Source organism: Psammomys obesus, unplaced genomic scaffold, assembly GCF_907164565.1.
Source record: "Psammomys obesus unplaced genomic scaffold, mPsaObe1.curated_primary_1811, whole genome shotgun sequence".
In the NCBI taxonomy this organism is placed as follows: Eukaryota; Metazoa; Chordata; class Mammalia; order Rodentia; family Muridae; genus Psammomys; species Psammomys obesus.
The window spans coordinates 1,175,377-1,183,505 of record NW_026585895.1 but is presented as its reverse complement, the minus strand read 5'-3'; positions in this window follow the sequence as shown (position 1 = coordinate 1,183,505).

The following is an 8,129-nucleotide window of genomic DNA, read 5'->3' as shown; positions in this document are numbered from 1 at the left end:
TATGATCCTGGATGACCACTTCACCTCCACATCTCCTCTCCTCTATCATAATGGGAGAAAGAGTTGTCTCCCTGGGTTGTTGCCAGCGATAGGGATTAGCCTGGCCCACAGAAGACACGGTGACAAACACAGCTAACATTACAGACAACAGGTCGAATCTCCAAAGACATCCAAGGTTTATATATGGGGAATGGCCAAGGAAAACATGCTCATACAATGAACTATTACTTGGTACAAGATGACGCTAGGTGAGAAAGCCAATAACAAGAGACTATGGGTAGTATAATTGATCTTTATTTACATGTTACTGTCCTGGATATGCAGGTGGTAGACAGCCTACTAGTGGTTGTCTATGCGTTTGTGGGCAGGGCGTGGGCAGTGACTGGGGACGATAGATTTTAAAAACTACTAGAGCAGGCATGGTCATATACACCTTCAAGCCTAGCACTTGAGAGGCAGATCTCTTTGAGTTTAATGACAGCTTGGTCTACATAGTTGCAGGACAGCCAGGGCTACACAGAGAGACTCTGTCTCAGAAACAAAACACCGCAACAAAAACAGACGCATAAACAGTAGACATTGATGGAGGTGATGGCTGCATTATATTTAAAAACCACTGAGTTTTATACCTGAAATGCATGAGTTATGTGGGCTATGAATTATAATCAAGAACTGTCATTTCAAAAAATGCTTGGAAATTCTAAGAAATGCAGAGAACACTCATTTCTGGAGAGTTGAGGCGACTCCTGGGAAGCTCAGCAGTGAGGGCAGACTTCCTCCCCTGGGACTCTAGGGGCAAGCTCCCTTTCCGTCTGCAGCCCCTTCCTGGAAGGGGCCGAATGCTCTTTCACAGGATGAAGCCAGAAACACAGGGTTCACGTGGTTTGAGATGACTCACTGCCCTTCTGGTGTACTCCTGGACATCAGCCAGCAGCCTCCCCAGGCGGCTCAGAGGTGCCTGTCTTCACTGTGCCTCCCTGTGCCACGGTGGGCCTCCGCTGGGGACCGCTCACGTGATGCTTAGGTAGCGATTGGCTTAGGGACTTGTGTGATGTTCTCCTTAGGCCCATTTTGGCTAGAGAAGCATATGTAACGAGCCCCGTCTATCAGTTGAAACCAGCGTTTTATAAGCTTATCAATGTTTATGAGCTCATCAACATCATATAAGCTTATCAACCACTGTCATCAACTAGTCACCAAAATCATAGTTTTAGACAGCTGTTTATGATACCATCACGTGGCAATGACTCTCCTTATACTCATCCATCCCATTACTGGGTATTCGGTTCCTACTCATATCCTTAGGATGGTGTGCTCTCTGCTTCCTTTCTGCTGCCAGCATATGGGTCCCAGAACACCTGGAGTGGTAGAACAGACTGGGCAAGCGGACTAGAGAGTGTGAGTAACAACAGAATTTGGAAAGTGGCCAGATGTTGTCAAGTCTCATCGCAAACTTGTCACAAAGGGAGTTTCCGGAGAGTGATGTAAAGTTTCCAAATGAAAGGACCAAAAATAAAATGGACACTTTCTATCCGCCGGACCCAGTGGCTTGTGGTGACTCCGTCAGGCCTTACTCCTAGAGACCCTGGGGCCCCACTCCACATGGCTTCAGAGCAGAGCAGGTGGCACTATGACATGTACTGCGCAGCAAGATAGGGAGCTGCCCTCTCGACTTCTACTCAGACACACCCCACGCAAGTGGGAGCAAGGCCAGCTAACTTTAACTGCCATAACAGAGACCTATTTCCTCTCAGAGAGGCAATTCTCTGTGTCTCTGTCTCCATCTCCCTCCCTCTCTCCCTCTCCGTCTCCCTCCCTTTCTCTCTCTCTCCTTCCCTCTCTCTGTCTGTCTCTCTCCTTCCCTCCCTTCCTCCCCTTCTCTGTCTCTCTCTTTTCCTCCCTCCTTCTCTCTCTCTCTCTGTGTCTCTGTCTCTCTCTCTCCCTCCCTCTCCTCCCTCAAAGTTTGCCCTGTGTGTCTGCTCACTATTAAAACTCTTATGGATGGTGAGATGACTCAGTGGTGAAGGCACTTGTTTCCAAGCCTGATGACTGGGAGGACCCGCATGGTGGGGTGGGGGAGAGAAAGTCGTAAGTGGTCCTATGACATCCACGCTTTCTTGCCCCACACATACACAAATAAATAAGTCAATAATTTAAACTTTTCTCTCGCCTCTTGTCCAGTGAATGCTTTTACCACAATGCCTCAGGCTCATGGGTCCTGTCATGACCTGATGTGCATCCCTTAACCCTCATTGATCAACCGATGCTAATTTATTCAGCTGAAGGTGCTACAGCCAATGTCCCAGCGCTGACAACACTCTCCCCAGATTCAGGGCTTGGGGCACAGGTCCGTCCGGTGGTTTGTTCTAAGGCACCCACCCTTCTCGACAACCTCTCAGGAGACCTGGTAGGAAGACGCCCCTCCAACATCCCGTGCTGTGAGCTTTCTGTTCACTTCAGAGCACAGGCTTATCGACTGATAAGGCACTCACTGATGGGCCATCTTTGTTTCTGGGCACACAAGCGGCCTGTATGGCTTCCCACGGTGGGGGCTCACTGGACAGCGCAGCCTCCAAGCCGGGGCCATGACTGCCTCACACCGATCCTGTTCCAGGGGGTTTGAGTTTTTGTGTTCTAACCCCAAACATTTGCTCGTGTCTCCCTCAACAGTTTGTTTCCTGGGTCCAATGTGTGTGTGTAAGACTCTAGGTGCTGTAGGCTCCAGCAGCTGTGTGGAGCTTGAAGAAACAAACAAACAACAAAACTCTCCTTGTTCACACTACACTTAACTTTCCTGAGCTATAGGGGAGATAAAAATTCCAGTGACTTTTGTCACAAGAGTGGGAGGAAATCTTGGGAATTAAGCCCTCATTTGTCTTAAGCCCTGCAGTTGGAATCTCTGAGTTCTGTTTGTCTCCTTGCCCACTCTGAGGAAGGGCTGGGGATGGCCCCCTCCCTGGAACAGGCAGCTCTTCCAGAAGCTTACCTCAGTTCAGTCTGTTTCATCTCCATGCCTTATAACACGTCTAAAGTGTAACCGTCCACAAAGGTAAATTTACTTGGTTAAAGGGTACTGGTGCTCTGTGCACACTCCCCAGGGAAGGGCTGGCTAGGAGTAGCTGGGATGAAACTTGCCAGGACACTCTTAATTTTTTTTTATTTCCTGCTATCAGTTAGCTTGGATAGGATATCTCCTCCCCAGATACAAGCCTTCTCATTTATCTTTTCTGGTGTTTCTGACCTCACTGCTTTGACCCGACATCCACTTTAAAGTAAAGATCACACTTTTATTTCCGTGTTGTGCCTGGGGAGGGGGAGATGTCATGATGTGCCTGTGGGAGCCAGTTCTCTCCTTCCACCCATCGGCGCCCTCTTTCTAACACGTGCGACTGCACTTGGATGGCCAGGCCTGGCAACGGGTGCCAGAACCCACCGAGGCACCTTGCTGCCTTCTACCTTTAGTTTCAACCATAGCTTGAAGATGAGGCAATGCAGGGAGCACTCAGCTCTGCAGACAGGGCCCAGCACACAGCACACAGACCCACTCGCTGGCCACAGGTGTACTGAGCATGGCTACCGATGTCCTTGCATGTCTGTGCTGACCCAAGAGAGGAACAGAGGGAGGACGTTTCAGTCGTGCTGGGCTGTGGAAAGCCAGCGCCTAAGGTCAGGCTGGAAAACCATCCTGTGAGCCTTAGCTCAGGTTTGTTTCTGCCTAGTGAAGTGGAGTCTGCTCTTCCTTACTCTTGCAATGGGGAAACTTCAAGCACAGAAAGGAAACAACAGACATCCTCATTATCTAAAACCTTAAGCCAAAGTCAATGAAAAATATCAATCTTCATATTCATTTTTTTGTGCCGTGTTTGTTTCTCCAGCAGTCAATGTGGAAAATCCAAATGTACAGAAATGTCAGTGCTGGGGGTGGGGTGGGGGGAGGAATTCTGATTCCCTGGAGCCCTGAGGGTGGAGAGGAGAGTGCTTGTTCTCACGTCCTCCGGCCGGGTGTCCTTGAGAGTTAGACAGCCTCTTGTTGCATGTCTTTCTTTGCTTGAGAGTGGAGGTTACCACGTCTGTTCAGTGAGGAGTGGGAATCAGTCGGCTCCATGTAAATATGCCAGTCCTGCCGCACAGTAGCTGTAATTAATTACACCTGTCATTTTTTTATTAAAGATGCAGATGTCACCTTACAACTCTATATGGCATTTAAATATGACATGGTTTTATTGTTTCCTCTGGATAAGTTTTACCCTACCTGTAGTTATCTCCTTCAGTTTCTTCACCTTTTGGCTCAGATTTCTTCACGTTTTTCAGTCTGTTACTGCTCTGAGTTTTCAGTCGTAAGACAATCATAGCTCTGCATTTGCAGCTGGCTGGAGAAGAATTACAATCACAGCTGCGTATCAGTCAGCTTCCCAGTGGGAGAAACTGACTCAGTCCACAAATCCTGAAAGATAGGTATACTGAAGATACTCAGGCTGGCGAAAATGGTGGCACAGCACTGTAACCTAGCTCTCAAGAGGGGAAGGTTGATGGGTCACAAGCTTGAGGCCATCTTGAGCTGCATAATGTGGCAAACACTGCCAAAGCAAAGAAACGAAACAGCTCCTCAGCTCTCCTTGTGAGAGACAGTTCAGTTAGAGTTCCTTTCTAAGCTCTAAGGCGTTCCACCTGCCTCCTTTTGCAGGCAGGTGAAATGAGGATGCTCTTTCGGATGTTAGTGGAGGGCGTGGCCACAGCTCCAGCCCGCACAGCTGTTACGCTGTTCCCTTCTCAGATGCGCTCAACCCAGCCTGCTCCTTGAGTGGTGAGGATCAGTGAGGATCCCCTCAAAAATGCTTGGCCCTGGCACACAGTATGTCTGCAATTAATGGCACCGTGTTTGTTTCTCCAGCAGTGCCAGGAGGTAGTCATCTGTAAGTCAGAGATGGGAAGGAGGTGACTCGGAGGCCAGGGCACTGCTGGTGTGGTCCAGCTTGCGAGTGGTAGAGCCAGGAATCTGAAGATTCGGTTCTTGGTGCTTCTCATATTAGAGAATCGACTTGCGAGCCTTTGCTGCTCACTGCCATGGAGAGGAGTTCCAGCCAGCTGTGAGACGAAGGTGCGGAGCCTTGCTCTTTAGTCTGTGGCTTAGAGGTGACAGTATTCCTTACCTCTTAGAGTTGTTCACAATATTGAATGATAAGGGTCACTTAAAACAGCACAACTGCTTCCTCAGTAGTAGTTGCTATTGTCATCATTGGACATCACAGAGGCTGCCTAACGCCAGCCGTGTCACACTTAGACAAGAAGTGTTTCTCAGAGTTTATTTACTCATCAGTGTGATGGTTAATCTTCATTGTCACCTTGCCTGGAGCTCAGATCTCCGTGGGAATCCACCTCTGTGCTTAACTGTAATGGTGTTTCCAGCCCCACATGGATGTGGCTGGCCCAGGTGCTACACTGAATTAAGGAGAAGGTGGACTGAATGTCGGCACTCTCTGACTGTGGAGATGATGTCATCGGCCTCCTCAGGCTCCTGTTGTTGTGCCTTCCCCCTCTGATGGATGTATCCGTTCAAACTGTAAGCCCAAATAAATCTTTTCTCCAGTTGCTTCTTCTTGTATATTTGGTCACGTAAGTGAGAAAATACACAAAGTTGGTGCTGAGAATTCAGGCTGTCAATGTGATAAGCCTGACCACTGGACCTTGGGTCTTTGGAATTCTTTATAGGAGGAATGTGAAAGGATTTTGAGCTCTGGGTTAGAATGCTAAGTAAGCAAAGCCTAATGGGCCATTCTGATGGGAAGATAGCAGGCCGGAATGCTGAGAGAAATGTGTGCTGTAGGGGCCTGGCTCATAAGCTCTCAGAGGGACACAGGACACACATGCCGAGGCTGAACTCAGTCAGAGGTGCATTGAGTTTACAAGGAGAAACACACACTGAGGCACTTATAGATGGTTCTCTAGTGAGTCTGCGGATACAAGCAGGTGTGGGCTGCAGATGACCGCTGGGGAGGGACTAAGGTGCATTATTAGTCTGGGTTGTGAGCATAGGTGAGCTAACCCCCAGAGAGTGTATGGAGTTGGAGAGGAGGGCGGTAGGGAACCTCATAGTTTTCAATATTTCACCTTGCAGAAGGGAAGCCTGCTGTTAGAACCTTGAAGAGAATGGCTACAAAGGTTTCTAATGAAGACAGTTTTTTAAGGAGGAGAAAGTGCCATGTAACACAGAAACCAGGTAGGGAAGGAACTGAAGATGGTCTGTTGGGTTTGGCGATTGGGATGGCAGTGCCTTGGCAGGAGGAAGGGATCTTCAGGTGGAGCAAACAGAGAGGACAGGAACAAGGTTATTGTTTGTCTCATATTTTGCCAGTACCAAGTCCCACTCAGTTCCCTTCTTCTACCATGTGGGACCCAGGGATATCTAACTTGGGTCATTAGGTCTGGTGGCAGGTAGCCCCTGAGCCGTATAGCTGGCCTCATGTCCTTTATGTTCTTCTCTGCCTGTCTAACCCTGTCTATCTGTCATTCGGAGCCCAGGCTAACTGCCACTTCCTAAAGGAGCCTCTCTCTGCTCCTTTTGGCTGCTGTGTGGCTTTTGTAGTGTTGGAAGTTTGGGCTGCCAGTTCAGACATGTTCAGTGCTTCCAAGTACCCATCAGTGCAGGGGTTTGCTGGTGGCTTTTTCTGTTTGCCACTCTTATTTGCTACCTCCCACAGAGCAGAGGCCACTTCTAAGTAGTTGATGAATGAATGAATGATTGAGTGAATGAATGATCCAGGGTTCAGGTCTACTGTTGTTTTTACGATTGGGTAAGCTCAGGAAACATTGGTGAAATCTCTGATCTAAATTCAGCTGGACTTTCTCCAGAGTATATAGTTCAATTAATTAATTAATTCGACATATCACTGAAAAGCTTGCATGATTTAGGACAGAGCTTCAGGTGTGACTATGACAGACAAGGTGTCTGCTGTAATGAAGCTTATTCCTTTTTAGGGTTAGGGGATGACTGACTGCAAAAAAGTGAGCCAGAGAGTTACTTTTCACTTAACACTCTGAGGGAAATAGAATGATCTGGACTCAAACTACTCACATCCTCTGCCGAAGTCTAGCCTGGACTAACAAAGGAAGTCCAAGTGCTCAGATTTCACTACAAGAATAGAAAAAATAATGAAAGATCAAACCATTATCTTCTCTCCAAAAACCTACCAGTCCCAAAGAAACTTGGCAATGAGAATTACCTAGATGAGCTCCAGAACACAGAATAGAAAAAAAAAAATCATGAGCCTCATAAAAGAATTCAAGAGTTTAATGAGGAGACAAAGAAATAGCTCAGTGAAAACAAGGAGAAAGAACTTATGCAGAATAAATGCCTGAGCAATGCCCAAGAAAACACAAACAGAAGGAAGGCTGATAGAAATGAAGAAGACAGTCTAGACCTTGAATGGAATTCAATCAGGAAATGAAAACATTGAAGATGTCTCAAGCTGATGGAATGGAAAAACCCAATAACTCAACTGTAAAACTCCAAGGAAAACCTAACAGGGAGAATGAATCAAGCAGGATACAGGATATTAGGTCTCAAAGATAAAGCAGAAGATCTAGACCAAATAAATAAATAAAATAAAATAAAATTTTAAAAAGCACAGGAAAAGAATACACAAAAATTGTAGACACCATGAAAAAAAAATCAAACATTCAAATTGTAGATGAGGAGAAGAATCCCAAGTCAATGGCACAGACCAACTCTTCCCATGGTCGCAGAAGAAAACTTCCCAAAGTAAGAAAACATGCACCCACACAAACACGAAAAGCACACTGAAAACCAAATAGACAAGACCAGGAAAGCAATGCTTCGCAATACAGCATAAAGTATACATAAGTATACTACGCATACATAACACAGAAAGTATATAGCAAGTCGCAAGAAAAAAAAAACACAAGTACATATAAAGGGAAATCCACCAACAGCTGATTTGTCAATGGATACTTTGAAAACCAGAAGAGCCTAGAGCAAGGCATTCCAAGTCCTAAAAGACCACAATGGCCAAGTCAGATAATATACTAGTAAAACTATCTTTTATCATTGGAGAAGAAAAAAAAAAACCTTTCTGCTACATAAATAGCCTAAACATTTTTATATTCAATAA